Source organism: Panthera tigris, chromosome A3 (genome assembly GCF_018350195.1).
Source record: "Panthera tigris isolate Pti1 chromosome A3, P.tigris_Pti1_mat1.1, whole genome shotgun sequence".
NCBI lineage: Eukaryota > Metazoa > Chordata > Mammalia > Carnivora > Felidae > Panthera > Panthera tigris.
In genome coordinates, this window is record NC_056662.1 from 91,708,236 (window position 1) to 91,729,638 (window position 21,403).

General features: G+C 34.7%; 1 pseudogene; it reads left to right on the forward strand.

The window, feature by feature from the left end:
- The first annotated feature begins 18,832 nt into the window (after nucleotides 1-18,832).
- On the forward strand, nucleotides 18,833-19,903 carry LOC107179739 (annotated as a pseudogene).
- The last annotated feature ends 1,500 nt before the right edge of the window (nucleotides 19,904-21,403 follow it).

Below are 21,403 nucleotides of genomic sequence, written 5' to 3' on the forward strand. Positions count from 1 at the left end.
TGTGTATTGTAAAATATATTAACAGACCACTCATTGGGATCTTTTTTTTTTCTAATAACTTTTCTTTGAATAAAGACCCTTTTCATGACTGGCATGTTCTTCCCAAATAGAGTGAAATGATTTTTAATTTATCTACTATTTTTCCTCCCAGATGCTCTTGGAATCTTCCTCTCTGTTATTAAATGAAAGGATTTGTAGACAGAATTTTGCATCACCAATATGTTGATATGTCAGTGTATTTGGAGTCAAGTGGGATGGGTTGGAGGGAAGCCCAAGTACTGAGTCCTACTGCAAGAAGAATTCATTTTTGACACATTTTCTTGTCTCTTCCATGTTATTTTTCTACTCAATGCACACACTCAATTTGTTTGCCTGGGCTTCAAACTCTTGGCATCAGCTACAGCTATGTCATTTTTGCTTGTATCCCTGTCCACTACAGCTGAGATGAACCCTGCTATACCAGGGAGAGGCACTGCTGTGCACCTGTTATCCCATTGCTGTGACCTCACCTGCCCATTGCCAGTTTGGAGCCGCTGGCTTAGTTTTCACTTGATCCGAGGCAGACAAAAACAAAAACAAAACAAAACAAAAACCCTCAATGTTATATGCTCTTTATTTCTTTCATGATCCTCCTTCTTCCTTACATCCCTTTGACCTCTGGATTTTGGAATCTTTCTGGGTTCCCTTCTAGATCACTTCTTGCAACATCACAGTACTCTTTTCTTTCTCTCGGGACAGCAAAATTTCCTCTATTTCGAGATTTATTATCTGGCTTCTCTTCTAATATGGCCTCATATATGTCATATTCAATAACAATTCTTTGACATTGAGTACACATTGATGGCACCATTTCCTGTTTCTGTTTATTATGCTTTTTCTCTCTGCTTATCTGTCTTTGTTGATCTTAGTCTGTATCTATAATAGTGATGGGGGTGAATGTGCTCAAGTTTCCATCGTTTACAGAGGTCTCTTGTCTTTTATTTTTTATTGTCTCCCTGCATAATTGTTAATTCTCACAGAGAAAAAAAAGAAAAAAGTGCATAGAGTTGGTGAGGTTTGCTTCTGGCCATCATGTTAGAGCAAGCAACCAGATCTAATCTTCATAATTTGTAGCCAACATTCCCCTTGAGCCTTAGTCAGTCTCTGGAACAAACCCACATGTTCCGAGATTTATTCTAACACCCACAATCTTATGTCCCATTTCCCCTAACCATATCTTTTAGGAGTAAGCAACCACACCAAAGTGTTACTAGAAGAAGCATTTAGTTTTATAGAAGAGAGTTAAATTTTAAATGACAAATGAAGTAGATCTTAAACTATTTAAAAAGTGCTGAAGAAATGCCAGTATATTTAAACTGTGCAAAAAAGAAAATCTGCGTATTGTAACATGCACTTGGATTTTCAGTACATGAGGTTTAAGAGGAAAAAGAAGAAAGAGAGAAGAAAAAAATGATTGCCTTATCCCATTCCCATGGCCCATCCCCTTGTGAAGAATCTTGTCTACCGTCCCTACCGCTCTTTAGCCTGTACCCTATTGCCTATCCTGAGAGGGCCTATTCTCTCCACTCCCATGTTCTCCTGTTGCCAGGCTCTGACTCTACAGAACCAGCTCTACTTTGAGATATGAAAATTACATTGACAAATATCTGTTTTAAGGTAAAAATCTAATTAACTATTTATCTACCTCAACTTATTTAAATGATTCAAATCTTAATAGATCAACATATATTTACTGAGTACTTTTTAAAATGTTTTTTAAAAAGTTTATTTATTTTGAGAGAGAGAAAGAGACAGAGTTCATGAGTGAGGGAGGGGAAAAGAGAGGGAGAGACAGAACCTCAAGCAGGCTCCGTGCTGTCAGCACAGAGCCTGATGTAGGGCTCAGACTCATGATCCATGAGATCATGACCTGAGCCAAAATCAAAAGTCCAACGTTTAACTAACTGAGTTACCCATACACCCCCCTGAGTTTTTTTAATATTTGAATCATTTTCTTAGGTATTTTGAGAATCAAGTTTATCCTACCATATTAGTTTACTAGTGCTGCTGTACCAAAGCAGTATAGACTGGGAGGCATAAATCACAGAAATTTATTTTTCTCATAGCTCTGGAGGCTAGAAGTTTGAGACCAAGGTGTTATTAGAGTTAGTTCTCTCTGAGAGTCCAGGAAGGAAGATCCTGCTCCAGCTCTCTCTTTGACTTTTAGATGGCCATCTTTTCCCTGTGTCTTCACACTGTCTCCCTCTGTCCATATATGTCCATGTCCCAATTTCTTCTTCTTATATGGACACTAGTCATACTGGATTCGGACCCAGCCATATGGCCTCATTTTAACTTTAAGACTGAGATTTAATCACCTCTATAAAGATGCTATCTTCAAATACAGTCAAATTCTGAGGTACTAGGGATTAGGACTTCATCATATGAAATTTGAAACAGACACAATTAAGCTCATCACACGCTACATATTAATTATTTTATCTAGGAAAGACAGCTTAGTATATTGGTTAAGAACAAAGACTGTGGAACACTTCTGCCAATATTTGGATCTTGGATCTGACTACCTCTTAGCTGCGTTACTCAAAGCAAGTTTTCCTATGCTTCAGGGTCTATATCTATAAATTTAGGGTAGTATTTAATTCATAAGCTTGTTTTTAGATTAAAGGCTAATACATGTAAAGTGCTTAGAAAGTACGTAACTTAGAGTATGTATTCAATATGTTTTATATTTCTTTTTATAGTTAAATAAATAGCAGTAGATATGGCATATGACATATATAGCCATCGTGATGACTAAATCGGTCAAACACCTGATAGAGTAGTGGTTATGTCAGCTTTCTATTAAAATTTATTTTGACAAAAATAACCATTTGAAAAAGATGTAAACATTTGAGTAGAGCCACTCTAATCAGTTCTTAGTCAAAAGCACTTAAACTTAATAAACGGGTTCTAGTTATGGGTAAGATAGAGCATTTCTTCCGTCTCTCCCATTGGTACAGCTATAAGCCTGAACAGAATGCATGGTGAAGCTATTTGAGGACTCTCAGAAGTAATTTGTAGCAAGCAGATTGGGGAAGAACAGAATCTGAAGTAGCACAGAGAAGTGGCTTTATCTTGTTCCCCACTTTAGTATTCACTTGCCCAGACTTGCAGATCCCCAAATCTGGAAGCGTGTGCTGCTGAGAGCACTCCAGGACATTCCCTTTGGTTCTGACTTGAGGAACAGGCAAGGGATCTCCCAATATTCAGAGACAGTAGGAGAAATCCCCATATTTTCTTTTTTCTTTTTCTTTTTTTCCTTTTTCTCCTCTTTCTCATCCCAGCCCCCAGGCAAATCCACTTGCAGGAATGGTGGTGATGCAACAGTGGAAACAAGGTGGCTTTCAGGCACCAGTAACTCAAAATGAGGCAAACTTGCAAACTTCCTTTCCAGTTTGTGGAGCTGTGGTCCCCAGAGGAGGTTGAAGTAAACCACTACTCCTCTCCAGAGGGGGCAAATGTAATGCTTTATTATTAAAAAAAAAAAAAATGGATGGGGATTGTGATTTATCAGCTGGCACCAGAAATTTTCTGAGGAGGAATCAACCATCCCTTAAGATCATTTTTAAATAAACTGCTTAAAGAGACATTAAAACTCTGAGCATCCGAGTTAATTAGCAACTATGATGATTTTTTAAAAAAATGAGAATTAAACAGGTTGTTTGGTCATAGAGAAAGGAGAGTAGAGGGGAAACTCTCTGAGAAGAGAGCAGAAGCTGGGGGCATCATTTGGGGAATAAGAATTGCTAAAATTTAAGCTGTTTGCACTTGAAAAGTAAATCTTTCCATCTTCCTAAACCTTATAGTGATGTCCTGTAAATGCCTATGTAAGTGGGTTTTATTTTATTTTGAGGTTGTGCAAGTTAAGGAAAGAGACACATCTTCTATCAATGACAATGATAGCAAGGAAATGAGAGGATTCTTAAATTGAACTAATCCAGCATAAAGAGCTCAGAGCCAGAGAAGCACATGAGAATGTAAACCTTCTTGGGGTTCTCAAAGTCTGGTGGAAGGCCGTGGGCTTTCCAATATTTGTAAAGAGTCACATCCATCTTCCAGGAATCATAAGGCTCTGGTGGCCACAGCTGATAAGTGGATGACACCTCAGTGTAGTTGCTCAGTATACCTGGACAGCACCAATACTTTCATAGGTTTCTAATTGTGTAGACTCTGGTCTTTCTTTAGAACCATACAATGGTTCTAAAGTGTTTCTTCTTGAGCCAGTAATCTCATTACCTCTTTCCTACTGTTAAGAAACCTTCTCAAAAAACTGGAAATAATGCTGGTAATAATATGTGGGCAGCATGTCTTTTCAATGTTATTTAGGGGCAAAAGCCTTCTTAAGGATTGTCTAGGTGAATGAACTTTCTTCAATGCATTGCTTGTTCCTCAAAATGCCTGAACTTTGAAGTTACATTTAAATTGTGGCTTTTTGTTTGGTAGATATGAATAAAGTAAAAATCTGCCTGGCAGGAAAAAGATAACCTCAAAGTTTACAAGCCATTGTCCTGGAGGACAATAATTAGTTTGTATCTAACCCAAAAATCTTATCCTAAACGTTCCCTTTGTAAATTCCAAATAAATACATAGCTCATCACATCTCTTTGAATCGGTCTTGAAATCTTACTGGTTCCCTCAGTAATTAATGACCTCAATAAAATCTTGGACATGTGTTCATTTAAAAACAACAACAACAACAACAACAACTCATGGGATGAGCCCAGTATTAGGATAAGCTTAATAGCAGAATGGAGACAACATAGGGAAGAGTTAATAAACTTAAAAATGGATCAGTAGAAATTATCTAATATGAACAATGAAGAAAAAAACCCTATTAACCCATGGACCCATAGGAACATATGAAAAGAACTAATGTATGTGTCATTGGAGGTCCAGAAGGAAAGGAAAAAGAGTGAAATGCAGGGAGAAAAATGAAGAAATAATGGCAGAAAACTCCAAATGTAGATAAATCCATAAACTCTTAGGTTGAGTATTCTCATTGAACCACTAATAGAATAAACACAAAGAAATCCGTACTGATTTCCATGATAATCAAACTACTGTCTTAAAAGGAACAAGACAGCAAGAGAGGGGAGCCTGGGTGGCTCCATCCATTAAGCATTTACTCAATCTCAGTTCAGGTGTTGCTCTCAGGGCTTGAGTTCAAGCCCTGTGTTGAGCTCTATGCTGGGCATGGAGCCTACTTAAAAAAAAAAAAAAGAAAAAAAGGAACGAGAGAAATAATGTATTACCTATAGGGGAATAATGATTTGGTGGCAACAGATTTCTCATGGAGTCCAGGAGGAAGTCTCCATATTTGTAAGGTGCTGGAAGAAAACTACTATCAGTCCAAATTAATTACATCCAGTGAAAATATCCTTCAACAACAAAAATGATATAAAGACCTCTCAAAACTAGAGTATATGGGGTCAGCATAACTGCTGTGAAATTTTACTATGAAAAAGTTCTTTTGACACAAGGAAAATGATACCAGAGAGAAACTTGGGATATCAGGATGATCGAAGAGCAAGAAAAGATATAAATATTGATGTAAATAAAACAGACTATTAATATATTTTTTAACTTTTTAAATATCTTTTTCAGTTGAAACAGTTTTGAAATCACCTGATGAATTTTCACTGCGTGTGGCTATAATACCTAAAACAATAACATAAGCAGAGAAGGAAAGGGACTTATATTGTGGTAAGATTTCTACATTATACTTGAAGTGGTAAAATAAGTAGACTGCTAAAAGTCAAGGAGTGGATTTAATGCTGAAGAAAACCACTCAAAATACTATAAAAGGGGTTGAAGTCAATAACACAACTGATAAAATAATTTTTAAAATGTTTATAATATCTAAAAGAAGGCAGGAAAGGAAAGGCATACGAATGAAAAACAGTGTCAATAAATAGAAAAGATATACTAAAACAACAAACTTAAACTGAAACTTAACTGCAAGTACGTTAAGTAATATAAGTCAAGCTACATCAATTAAACAAAAACACCACCAACAAAAACCCAGGGATTTTAAGAATGGTTAAACTGCTGTGAATCAACTATATACTTCTGAAACGAAGCTCAAATCAACTATATACTTCTGAAACGAAGCTCACTTCAAATATAATGCTAACTAGATTAAAAGTAAAAGAATAGGAAAAGACATACTGAATAAACACATATCAAAAGAAAATTTGAAGTCTTAGATTCATATCAACAAAATTTGACTTAAGAACAAACATTTACCCGAAATAAAGAGGGATTTTGCATAATCAGGAAAGGGCAAATTTACCAAGGAGACATAGCAATCCTAAAAGTGTATGTACCTGACATGAAAGTTTCAAAATATATGAAGCAAAAACTGACAGAATTTAAACAATCAATAGACAAATCCATAATTACAATTGGAGATGCAAGACTGCTTTCAGTAATAGACAGATATAAAATCAAGAAGAATATATTACAACTAAAATACAACATGAACCAACTAGGTCTGATTGGCATTTATAGAGTACTCCATTCAAGAACAGCAAAATGCATATTCAAGTATGCAGTGGAACAGACACTAAGACCATATTTTGGGTAATACTACAAACATGTTTAAAAGATTTGAAATCGGGGCACCTGGGTGGCTCAGTTGGTTGAGTGTCCAACTCTTGGTTTTGACTCAGGTCATGGTCTCACAGTTTCATGAGTTCGAGCCCCATGTCTGGCTCAGTGCTGACAGTGCAGTGCATGCTTGGGATCCTTTCTCTCCCTCTCTACCCCTCTCCTACTCATGCTTTAATTAAAAAAAAAAATTAAAAACATAAAAATAAAATATTTCAAATCATGCATGATCATAATGGAATTAAGCTTGGAATCAATAAGAGAGAGATAAAAGCACATTCTCCAAACGTTTGGAATTCATATCACACATTTCCACAAAATACGCAGGTCAAGGAGATAGTCTCAAGGGAAATTAGAAAATTTTTTGAATTGAATAAAAACATATATATCAAAATTTGGGGGATGAAGCTGAAACAGTGTTAAAGGAAATTTTACATCATCATATATTAATAATAACAAAGAATATTTTCATACTCTCTCTAGCTTATTTCATATAACATAATGATCTCAAAGCCTATCCATATTGTAGCAAATAGCAGGGTTTTCTTCGTTCTTTTTTATGCCTGAATGATATTCCTCTATCTATCTATTATCTATCTATCTATCTATCTATCTATCTATCTATCTACCTATCTATCGTCTATCTACCTATATATCTCTATCTATAGAATGTATATATCTCTCTATATAGATAGATACATATATATAGAATGTATACTAGGGACTTGGAGGATGTTAAAAAAATAAGCATGTACAACAAAATCTCTTCACACATAAATTTGAAAATTTATTTGAAATGGTCCAATTCCTCAAAAACCATAAACAAAACTCACTCTAGATGAAGGAAATATTTTGAATAGTCCTAAAACATGTAAAGATATTAAATAGTAGTTAAAACTTTTCAAAAAAAGACATCTCCAAGCCCAGAGGATTACACTCAAAAATTCTACCAACATTTCAAGAAGTAATAACACCAATTCTTGGTATCACTTCTAGTCAACAGAAGTGGAGGGAATACTTCCCAACTTAGTTTATAAGGTTAGCATTACCTGATACAAAAACCAGACAAAAATTTATAAAACTTGTGGAGGGTTAAGAACTTTTGTGTTTCTATAGAGTTAGAGCTTTCTGAACATTTTTTTTTCCCTGTGGGTTAGGATGCTGGGCTATAAGCAACTCTTGGGTATTTAATTCACAACTGTATAGATAGGGAGGTGACTGGAGAGATTTATGAAACTCAGGACCTTGAAGATACCTTCTAGATCATAGAAACCAAAGATAAGGTAGGGATGGAGAGAGTGGGCAGAGAGGCATATCTGGCCTTTGGACAGTTGTATTCACATTCTAAAAGGTTAGAGTGAGAACACAGGATCCATTTCATTCCACCTTCAGAGAATAAGGTTTGTTTTCCCTTCTATTTGTAAGATAGATACCTCTTTCTCCTGTATTTAAGCAAAGAAAATCCTTTTTTTTCCTGTTTCTCATCTGAGATACTGACATTGTATGCATAGTACATTTGGTCTTGCTGTCATTGTGTTGCTCCAGGGGTAAAAACTGAGATGTAAGAATCCAGTTAATTTTTTGCTTTTTAAGTTAAAACAGATCATCTGCCTTTAATCTAGAGTATCTCTTGTGCATGTTTATGATAAAAATTATTAAGGTGACTATTAAATCCCAATACAAAGAAAAGAATGCTCAGATGGGTCTCAGGCTGGCATTTCACTGCTCCAAAAAAGAATTGGCACATGTCACTTCTGCCCACTTTTCTATAGCTAGGACAAGTCATTTGGCCCTGAACAAACACAGTGAGGACCAGAAAGTACAGTACTATCATGTGTCTTAAAGGGGAAGGTTACAGAATTCTTTACTTAACAGTATTAATTTTTATCAAAACTCCTTTTTTATAAGAAAAAATGATGATGGGTCGAATTAATCCCTATCAACTTCCATAAATGAATTCATTTAAAAAATTTAAAGCAATATTTATTGAAAAATAATACACATTTCACTAAGTTGAGTAAAGTAACTAATGAGGTCAGTATCACTTCTACATGATAGGGTTGAAAGATGCAGTTGCTTTGAGTGGTGTAATTCTTATAATGAAGCTCATTGCCAAGCCATAGTGAACTGAAGCTATGTCAGTAGTTCTAAACTGGAAATTATTTTGCCTCCCCTGTACCCTGGGACATTTTGACAATGTCCAGTGTCATTTAAAAATTTTATGACTATAGGGGTTATGGGTATCTGGTGAGTATCTGATGGTAGAGGGAAATGATGCTACTAAACGTCATACAACTACAAGACAACCCATCACAATAAAGAACTATCCAGTCCAAAGTATAAATAGTGCTGATGTTGAAAAATTGTGGTATAAGGTCTAGAAGAAGATAACCCGTTCACTTGCCTTTTCTCCATAAAAATATTTATGTTTCTAAAGTATAAATGTAAATAAAACTATACTAATAACTTTTATACAATTCATATATTCAAGGCCAAAATGAAAAGACATACATGGACCCAAATTTATATGGTATCTGACTTACCCAAGGAAACTTTCCTTTGTTGACCCTGGCCTAGGACACAGAACCTATTAGATGATTCCTGAGTACCATATACTTGCTTGTGATAGTGTTCACTAGAAAGGTAATGAGAAATAGCATATCATGGCAGCCACTCTCCCTCATAAGGACCATTATGACAATCTGATGATAAAAAACTCCATTTAACCCTTCTTGTTTCAGGAAATGACTGCTTTCAGAAAACCCTCTGCTCCTAACATTGAATGATCCTTCTTCTCTTGAAATATCTCAAACTGTTGATTGATCCCTACAGCCAAGGAAGGACCTCCAAATGTGCCTGAAGACAAATAAAAAGGTTTGCCACTTTAAAAATCCTACCTTAATAGAATATTTGCCAATCAGAGCCGGTCTAAGAATGCCAGGTTTTTTTGTTTTTGTTTTTGTTTTGCTTTACTCTTTCTCACACCTTTGAGTCATGCTAAAATGAAAGTGATAGCAGATGGAGTACCTTCCACAAGTTCATGAATAAATGGACTTTATTAATTTTTGCCTTGGACTTAATTTCATCTTTGGCAGTAATTAGATCACTGACTGTGAAATTATTTACTTATTGCCAGTAATCCTTGGAGTGTCTATCTTGCTCATCACTGTACCTGTTTCTTTGGAGAGAATATACTATCCTAAATGTTTTTGACTAAGCTTTGATATACTTTTTAATCCCTGCTTAGAAGAACAAGCTTCTTTCCCATTGGGACCATCCATCCCTTTTGATAAACTTACCAACAATGATATAAGTTAAAAAATTTGTATCCAGGAAGACAAGGCTAAATTAAGTAAACATAGGGTAGAATTAGTAGGAAAAGTAATACAATGAATTTCATTAAGTGCATTACTTTCCCTAAAGTTATCCATGGTATGCTTTCATGAAAATTGTAGACGCAAAAATAGGCTCAAAGAATTTACAACTTGGTTAAAGAGATAAAAAAATATATTTTTGGCAAAGAATATGCAAAGACATATAATAGATGTTTTTTCAGTGCTATAACAACTATGTTTATATATAAGGGATAAGTATAAATGAGATAAAAGATGGCTATCCAAGAAGAATTCAAATAGTAGTTGACTTTAAACTTGTGATTTTACAGGAGACTATAGATGCTGGAGAGGATGTGGAGAAACAGGAACCCTCTTGCACTGTTGGTGGGAATGCAAATTGGTGCAGCCGCTCTGGAAAACAGTATGGAGGTTCCTCAGAAAATTAAAAATAGACCTACCCTATGACCCAGCAATAGCACTGCTAGGAATTTATCCAAGGGATACAGGAGTACTGATGCATAGGGGCACCTGTACCCCAATGTTTATAGCGGCACTCTCAACAATAGCCAAATTATGGAAAGAGCCTAAATGTCCATCAACTGATGAATGGATAAAGAAATTGTGGTTTATATACACAATGGAATACTACGTGGCAATGAGAAAAAATGAAATATGGCCTTTTGTAGCAACATGGATGGAACTGGAGAGTGTGATGCTAAGTGAAATAAGCCATACAGAGAAAGACAGATACCATATGGTTTCACTCTTATGTGGATCCTGAGAAACATAACAGAAACCCATGGGGGAGGGGAAGGAAAAAAAAAAAAAAAAAAAAAAGAGGTTAGAGTGGGAGAGAGCCAAAGCATTAGAGACTGTTAAAAACTGAGAACAAACTGAGGGTTGATGGGGGGTGGGAGGGAGGGCAGGGTGGGTGATGGGTATTGAGGAGGGCACCTTTTGGGATGAGCACTGGGTGTTGTATGGAAACCAATTTGACAGTAAATTTCATATATTAAAAAATAAAAAAAAATAAATAAAAAAAAAACTTGTGATTTTATACTTACTTTATTTACTAATGTCGAATTAGGATTTTGCATTTTATTACCAGATCAGGATATTAACTGAGCCTAGGATTCAGATATAATAAGCAACTTTTATTATATGCCCCATGAATTTTGTTACTTTGTGGCGATCACTAGGACCATTCAAAAGTATTCTGGTTCTTTTCCTTCTAGGTATACAACAGAGTTCTACTTTTCTTTTCCTTCTGAAAGTTTTCTGTTTGTTTTTTACGGGCTTAGGACTTGATTTGTCCAATGAAATGTGACCAGCAGCCAGACATAGTTCTTTAAGAGTTAGACATAAGTCACTAGGTCCTCATCTCCCTGCCTTAAGAGATCATGGAAGCAAAAATATTGATGGATTCATCAGTTTGATTCCCTGAGTGGCAATAATAAATAAAGCTGTTCTGATTATCTATGTTGAATATATATCATGAACATGAAGTGAAACTTTACTTGGTCAATCTATTGAAATGTGGATTGTTGGTTACTGTAGCAGGGCCAAGCCTATCCTGACACTTCTTCCTAAAGCAATCCATTTCTTCACAAGGTAAAGGAAAAAAAAACACATACAAAGCAGCCCTGAGGAATGAAATGTATCTTCCATTTCTGAGTAATGGTTTTACGGTGTCACCTCAGTGAAATGTAATAGGGAAGTAGCAATTCAAGTATGTTTTCCTATCCATCAATGAGAATAGACAATCCTGTTTAGGAATAAGAAACTTAACCTGAAGACTTTAAGGATAGCTTCTACTTGGGAAGAGCACAAAAATCCTCTTATAGAATCGTCATATCTTTAAAAAGAAAATCTATGTAGACATACATATGGCTTCATTTTGTTTTTCTTTTTTTTTTCAATGTGAATCTTGAGGACTAAAGAAGAAAGTAAAATTAAAGAAACCATTTACAGGTCTGAAATGAAAAAAAATAACAGAAAATATAATCAATATATGACCTAGAAATACATAATCTGATGGACTAAAATAGACTTTTAATGTAGAATTGGGAAATTATAGCTCAAGTAACTGGAAGCTTTTGTATGAAAAAGAAAATAAGGATTGGCTATCAAGTTGGATTAAAATAGAAGAGAAGGAAGAGTGTAAATCTGGTACTATAAAATATTTAGAAACAGGTCAAATATGGTAGAATAGTAGCTGGTTTCTGAATAATTGCAAACAAAGGCAATAACACATCTATGAGTATTGCACAGAGATCTCCTAAAAATCAATGTGTTTTTACTAGATCTTGTAATTAATAAAACTCAATATGCTACAGGGTTTCTTATTTGGAACTACAAGTACTTGTGAAGAGGTAGATGAGGAAGAAATCTTTCTCTTCCTGTACTTGCAAAGAATAATGAAGCAATTTTAGAAAGCACCCATTAGGGTCCACATTTATCAAACTTGGCAGGATTGACTAAATAGGTCTTACCTCAATAGCATGTTGAAATGAAGTAATAAAGAAACAAGAAGTAGAGATTTGTTGTTCAATTATTTAGACAGTCAATTTCAGGCATGTACATTTAGTAAAGGCAACAAATTCAGAGAATTCCTGTGTAGATAGGAAATGTAAATATATTGCATATATACTCTTCTGCGTAAAGAAGATCATGTCCTAACAAATTAATAAAAGAATGACAACTTAGTTGAAATACATGTTGCAATGAAACCACAACTATAGAAATACTCTCAAACAGTAACAGTCAGGATGAATTGTATCATCTTGGAAATTGCTAGATACAACCAGCCACATAAGACAGAGAAATTTTGAGGAATTCTTTAGGTCTAAGTATGGAATGGGTTACACCTGTATCAAAAAACCCATTAAATTCAGGTGTCATTTAATGTGAAATAGATATTAGATTTGTAAGGATTATAAATCTAATGGCAACAAAGAAGCAGAGAGTGTGTTGCAGTTCTCCTAATGGTGATTGTTATTGAACAATAGGCATAGAACTGAGAAGTTTGGGAAAGTTTCCTGGATGATCTGTGTGTATAGTTTACCAATGATCTTCTTTCTGACCCCAATCACATAGACATTATTAAAAAACAAAATAAGGGCACCTGGGTGGCTCAGTCGGTTAAGCATCCAGCTCTTGATCTTGGCTGAAGTCACAATCTCACATTTCATGAGACTGAGCCCTGCATCAAGCTCTGCACTGACAGTGTGAATCCTGCTTGGGATTCTCTCTCCTCCTCCCTCTCTACCCTTCCCCAGCTCGTTCTCTCTCTCTCTCTCTCTCTCTCTCTCTCTCTCTCTCTCTCTTTCACAACAAACAAACAAACAAACAAATACACATTAAAAAAATTAACACAAACAAACAAAAGTCTCTGGTAACAAAGGGAACAAAAGAAATGTACTCATACTATATACACTTTTAAAAACCTATCAGAGAACTGAGGATTCAAATAAAGCTAAAATACAGAAAACGATAAATATTTCATAAAGGAAAGAGACCTATGATGACTTATTTAATCCTTAGAAGAGTAGCAGAAAGCAGAAAGACCTCCAGATATGGAAGCACAGAGATATCTACCAGATTTTAACATACTTTAGATGGCTTCTTGTTGACTTGTGTGACGATTTAGAATCCAAGCCTCCCCCAGCCACAAAAGTCTGCACCTTCCTTTCAGGTCTTTCCACTGGCCTGCACCAAATTCATGGGGTAGAAAGCCAGGTCTAAGAACAATTCCTCTGAAATACTTCAGTCCTTGACTGGCTGCAAGGCCACAGCCTACAAAGACTGAGGGAGGGTCAGGATGAGTGATGAAAGCCAAAACTGGTTCTTCAAAAAATCATTTAATAGTGACAACAAACCCCTGGCTTAATGATCAAGGAAAATTACAAATTACTGATAATAGTAATCTAAGAATGGATCTGACTAAAGAGTTTATAAATATTAAAAGATAATAAGGAAATATTATGAAAAATACTGTGGTAATAAATTTACAGCATAGATTTCCTGAAGGACATATATTATCAGAAATAACTCTAGAAGAAATAGAAAAATTCAATAGTCCTCTATCAATTTTTTTAAGTTTATTTATTTTGAGAGAGAGAGACAGAGAGAGAGCACAGGGGAGGGACAGAAAGAATTATAAGCAGGATCTGCACTGTTAGTTCAGAGCCTAAGTCAGGGCTCAAACTCACAAACCAGGAGATCATGACCTGAGCTGAAATGAAGAGTCAGATGCTTAACCAACTGAGTCACCCAGGAACCCCAGTAGACCTCTATTAGTTTAAAAAATTAATTCACAGTTAAAAATCTTTCCACAAAGAAAACTACAGGCCCTGATTTCTTAAATGGTGAATTCTACCAAATGGCAAAGGAAAAACAAAACAAAACAAAATCAATCAAATAAACAAACAAAGGCAATTCACCATGTATTATTTGAGAAAATAAAGTAGGAAGGAATAAGGAAGGACTTCCTTATTCATTTTTATGAGATTATTTTTACTCTGAAACTGAAACTGAGCAAAGACTTTATAAGAAAAGGAAAATGCAGACAAGTATCTCTTATAAATGTAGACATAGAAAGTATTAAAAATAGGATGTGTAAAAAAATAATATACTGTGGCAAAGCAGGGTTTATGCCAGTAATGCAAGTTTGATTTAACCATTCAAAACTCTTGACAGTGTATTTCATTACATTAATGAGTAAAAAAAATCCAAATGATAATTTTAATAGGTGCAGAAAAATGCCTTTAAAAGAATTCAACAGCCATGGTAAAAATTCTCAAAACTACAAATAGAAGGAAACATTTTCTACGAAGGATTTCTACAAAAAATCTAAAGCTAATATGATTAATGAAATACATTGAATATTTTCTCCTTAAAATCAAGAACAACACAAGAAGGACTGCATTGCTCTTATTTAATATTGTTCTGTTTATCCTAGCTATTGCAATAAGACAGGTAAAAAAGGGCAGGAATATTATAAAGGATGAAGTAAAACTGTTAATATTTGTGGACACCATGATTATTTATGTAGAAAACCCTATACAACCTATAAATAATTACAAGAACTAACAAGAAAATTATAGTTTCACAGGATTCAATATCAATACACAAAAATGTACTGTCTTTCTATAAACTAGCTAGAAAAAAAGTTTAAAGTGGAATTTAAACATAATATAATTTATTTCAGGGAACCAAAGACTACTTTATAGAAGTAAGCTATAGATTCAACACAATCCCAACCAAAATCCCAGTGGTTTTTCTTTTTTTCCAGTAAGTGAGAGCTGATTTTAGAATGGATATTTAAAAGATCTTGAATAATCAAAAAGATCTTGAGAAAGAACAAAGTTTGAGAACTTATACTACCTGACCTCAAAATTTGCTATAGTAAATAAAAGCAATGTGGTGTTTGAGTAAAGATTACAAGGTTTAATGACAAAGAAAAGAGAATGCAGAAATAGGCACTGATTTCTAACTAAGGCGTGGAGTTAATATAATGAGAGAAGATTAAATGTTTTTACTAAATAATGCACAAAAAAAACAGATTAAAAAATAAAATTCAATTCTTTCCTCACAGACACAAAAGTTAATGTGAGATGGGTAATAGACCTAAATGTAAGCCAGAGTTGTAAAACTTCTAGATGAAAACATAGAACACTATGTTTGCCATTCAGGGGTAAGGAAGCAAAGATTTCTCAAATAACCATGAAAGAAAGGAATTAATAAATTATACTTCACCAAAATGCTTTATTTTTCAAAAAATGAATCAGGAAGCCACAAGACTTAAAAAAATCTTCTCACTAGTTATTTGACAAAGAACTCAAATCCAGATCATATAAAGAATTCTTAGGGGAACCTGGGTGGCTCAGTCTGTTAAGCATCTGACTTACGCTCAGGTCATGATCTCACAGTTCCTGAGTTCCAGCTCCAGGACAGGCTCTGTGCTGACAGCTCAGAGCCTGGAGCCTGCTACAGACTCTGTGTCTTCTCTCTCTGCCCTTCCCCAGCTCAAACTCTGTCTGTGTCTGTCTCTTTGTCTCTGAGAAATAAATAAACATTAAGAAAAAGAATTCCTAGAAATCAGCATATTATGGAAAACAATCCAAAAGACTTGAATGGACCTCAAAAGCATAGAGATATTATTAGTTATCATAGAAATGCAAATTAAAACTACAATCAAATATTTAAGTAAATAGTAAATCAAATCATTTGCAAATAAGTTGAAAAATAAAATAGAAAGCACTTTCTGACTCATTTTATAACAAAACCTGACAAATACTTTGTAAGTAAAGAAATCACAGACTGATACTCCTCATGAATAAAGACACAGTAATCCTTAACAAATTGGTAGCACATTTAATAATATATAAAAGGGATAATATACCATGAACAAGAGGCATTCGTCCCAGGAATATGAAGCTAATTTAACTTTTAAAAATCAAAGACATTACAAGGAAAAAAAAAAGGAGTAAAAGAAGACCATATGGATATCAACATAGATGCAGATAAAGGATTTGACAAAACTCAGTATCCATGATAAATACTCTCAGAAAAATATGAATAGCATCAACCTGGTCAAGAGAATCTGTATGAAATATACAGCAAACATGATACTTACTTCCTAAAATACTGGAAGCTTACACTTAGGATCAAGGACGTGGCAAACACACTCTTACCACTTCCAATTAATATTGTGCTGAAGTCTCTAGGTGATAAAGCAAAGGCAAAAAGGCATACAAATTGGAGAAAGAAGAACAAACTGTCTATATTTGCAGACTCTATGACCACGTAGAAAATCCTAAGGGTCCAAAAAATTATCAGAATTAAGTGAATATAGTATGTGTACAACACACAAAAATCCATTGTATTTCTATATACTAGTAATAAGCGATTAGAAATAAAGCTTAAAGAAACAATGCAATTGTAATAACATCTAAAATATGAAATACTTAAGAATAATTCTTTTAAATATGTATAATATATTTATACTGAATATCACAAAAGTTTGCTGAACTAAATTAAAGAAGACACAAATAAATGGAAAGACATATGATATTTATTTATTGGAAGACTCTTGTTAAGGTGTTATTTTTTTGTTATTGCTAAGATGTCTTTCCAAACAGATCTATATATATGATGCAAGCTCAATCACAATCCTCATGGAGATTTTCCATTTAAATTGCCAAGGTCTTACTAACATTTTATGGATGGATACAATTTAGAATAGCTAAAACAGTTTTGAGAAAGAAGAACAAAATCAGACACTTAACATTAACTCATTTAAAGGTATACTATAAATCTATGTTAAGCAAGGCAATGTGATTTTAGCAAAGGGTAGATATGTACACCAATGGAAGAGAAAAATGTCCCGAGTTAGTCCTACACATAAATTTGTTCATAGATATATGTAAAAACAACTTGGTGAGTAATTTCAAAATATGGCGTTGAAAACTTGGCTATGAATATAGAACAAAATAACTTCAACTCTTAATACCATGCATAAAACTTAAAATGAATCATAGACCTAAACATAAAAACCAAAATAAATAATAAATAAACAAACAAACCTTTTGGAAGAAAACTTAGTAGAAAATCTTTGCCACTTAGCATAGGCAAAAATTTCTTAGGTAATATGCGAAAAGTATGAACCATGAAAAATTAGTAAATTGTAATTTATCACAATTTAAACTTTAGTTCTTTCAAAAATACCATTAAGAAAATGAAATGATAAGCCACAGACTAGTAAGAAATATTTGCAACACACTTATTTGACAAAGATATTATATATAGATTTAATTTTAAAAAATTTCAATAATTAAAAGAATTTAAATAATTTTTAATATTTAGTTTTGAAAGAGAGCACAAGCAGAGGAAGGGCAAAGAGAGAGGGAGACACAGAATCTGAAGCAGGCTCCAGGCTCTGAGCTGTCAGCACAGAGTCCCACATGGAGCTCGAACTCATGAACTGTGAGATCGTGACCTGAGCCAGTAAGATGCCCAACCAACTGAGCCACCCAGGCACCCCAAAAGATAGAATTTTTAAAAACAGCTAAATATTTTGAATGGAAACTTCAAAAAAGATATATAAATGGCCATTGAGCACATAAAAATACTCAACATCATTGATCATCCAAGAAATGTAAACTAAAATACTTTGAGATATCTCTACACGCTGTCTAAAGTAATTAAACACTGACAATGCCAACTGTTGGTGAGGATGCGTAGCAAATAGAGTTTTCATTCATTGCCGGTAGGATTGTTAAACTGTCCAACCATTCTGGAAAGCAGTTTGACAGTTTTTTTTTTTTAAGTAAAGTTACACTACATCTATTATGTAACAGCAATTTCATGAATTTATCCAACAGAAAGGAAAATATATGTTCAAACAAAGACTCAATGGAATGTTCGTAGATGCTTTATTCATAATAACTAGGAACTAGAAATAAACCATCATCAATTTTGATGATTACCATCTTGATAATCATCAAGAATTGAACTGATGAATACATTGTGGTATATCTATATAATGGAATACCACATCAACTAAAGGGAACAGACTACTGGTTCTAATCAATATAATGAACCCAAAAAATTTCACATAGTGTATGATTCTATTTATATGATATTTTAGAAGCAGAACAATTAAGACAATTGGTGGTTGCTTGGGACTAAAGATGAAGAAAGTTTCCTGTAAAAGAGCACAAGGGAACTTTGCAGGGTGATAGAAGAATTCTATATCGTGTTTATGTTTGGGATTTGTCAAATCCCAAATGTTTGGGATGCATTTGTCAAAACTCATCAGCTCTTTCCTAGCTTCATCTACTGCGAGAATGAAGACCATTCTTAGTAATTAGGTTGTCGACTTTCCAGAAAGTGTCGACATCACTGAAGGGATGTGCTGTTATTATGAAGTTCCCCAGAGGAACCCTGCAAAGGGACTTCAATCACATCAATGTAGAACTCAGTCTCTTTGGAAAGAAAAAGAAGAGGCTTCGAGTTAACAAACGGTGGGAAGATTGAAAAGAACTGGCTACTGTTCACACTGTCTGTGGTCATATACAAAATGTGATTGGGGCACCCGGGTGGCTCAGTTAGTTGAGCGTCTGACTGTTGTTTTCAGCTCAGGTCATGATCTGACAGTTTGTGGGATCGAGCCCCACATTGAGCTCTGTGCTGACAGCACCGAGCCTGCTCAGGATTCTCTCTCTCCCTCTCTCTCTCTGTCCCTTCCCTGGTCTCTCTCTTCTTTCTCAAAAAAACAAAACAAAACAAAACAAAAACAACAACAAAAAACAAACATTAAACAACAACAACAAAAATATGACCAACGTTGTTATACTGAGTTTTCAGTATAAGATGAGGTCTGTGTATGCTCACTTCACCATCAACATTGTTGTTCAAGAGAGTGGTTTTCTTGTTGAAATCCAAAATTTCATGGGTGAAAAACAAATCTTCAGGGTTTGAATGAAGTCAGGTGTTGCTTGTTCATTATCTCAAGCCCAGAAAGATGAGTTAATTATTTTTTAATCTTTATTTATTTATTTTTGAGAGAGAGAGAGAGTGAGAGAGAGAGACAGAGTGTGAGCAGGGGAGGGGCAGAGAGAGAGGGAGACACAGAATCCAAAGCAGGTTCCAGGCTCTGAGTAGTTAGCACAGAGCCTGATGCGGGACTCAAACTCACGAACTGCAAGATCATGACCTGAGCTGAAGTTGGATGCTTAACTGACAGCCACCCAGGCACTCCAACATGAGTTAATTCTTGAAGGACATGATACTGACCTTGTATCAAACTGAGCAACTTTGATTCAGCAAGTACAACAGTTAAAAATAAAGATATCAGGAAATTTTGGGATGGTATCTATGTTTTTGAAAAAGCAACAGTTCAGCACGCTGATGAATAAGATCTAAGTTGTCCAGCTACAGAGATAGCAAGGTGCCAGATGATTTTTCAGGCTAATTTGTGATAATTTAAAGAATTTAAAGCAATGAAAGTTATATTGATTTTGGGGGGAAAAAACCTTATCAAACCCTACATTTACATAGATTCATTTTATGTTTATACCAATTATACCTCAATAAATTTGATTTTAAAATATGTACATGTCTTGAGTCCCTGAGATCAGTCTTAATCTTGACCAGTCTTGACCGGTCTTCACCAGTCTTAATCTTCTGTCACCCCTTTTCTGTTTCTGACTTATGCATGTTCTAATAATCTCTCAGATTCTTCAATACATTTCCATCTTTGAAACTTTGATTTATTTCTGTCTGCAGTCACTGATCATTCTTCAGTTTTTCAACTCAGTTCAGTTCTGGCTTGTCTTTAAAAGCCTCACTTTGGAAAGTCAAATATGGTGGCCAATGGCTTCAGTTCAAATTTTGAGATATTAGATTCTGATGAAAATAGAGACTCATGTACCCAAGATGTGATTTGCAAGAATTCACTTAAAAAGTTCATGTGGCACTTATACCATGTGACTTACGGGAAGTAGTTTGATTTTTGCATTGCTTCAAACTTTTGATGCATACCAGAATCACTTGGAGAACATGTTACAATGATGGTGGTCTGCAGTAGGTGCTGAGATGTTGGTTTTTAACAAGTCTTCCCAGTGATTTGGATGCAGCTGGCTTTCTGACCAAACTTGAATTTGACCTGTTGGGGTGGAAAGTGTGCATGTGTGAGTGGTGGTCATGAAAGCTAGGGAGTATGGCACTCACTGAATTCATATCACAGCTCTGCCATTTTTAAGTTTGGATAAATTTGTAAATCATTTAAACTTTGAATATCAATTTCCTTTTTCATGGGAAAAATATTATTATTATTATCATTATTATTAAAAATTATTATTCCTGATATTTGTTGTATTGATTAAAGATATAATGTTTATTGGGCACCTGGAACTGTGCCAAGCATAGAGTGCACATTAGATGTCACTTCCTTCCTTTTTCAGTTTCTTTTAAAGACTGCATATGCATTCTTAAACCTTCTGCAGATAGTATCTACATTAAAAAATATTTTATTTTTTTATAGTTAGCCATAAATTTCAAGTTGTGGAAAAGTAAGGATTTGTCGTTTGCTGTCAGCAGTAACTCTTACTTGTTTTGCAATGAGAAGAATGTCTAATTTTTGTGATATCAATGGCTAAGGTTTAGGCTAGGGCGGGACTGAAAAAGACCTTTCCTTTCCTCTTCTGTCCTTTCCTTTTCCTTCCTCCCTCTTTCCTTCTCTCAGTCTGTCCTTCCTTCTTGTTCTCCTTCTTTCCTTCCTTTGTCCATCCTTCTTTCCTATTAACTGGTCTAAATAGAGATTTGAACTGTGATATAAGCCTTCTTGTTTCCCACTCTCTTACCTAACTACAGAGAAGATTGACCGATGAAGCCACCTTTCTGTTTTTGGTGGCATA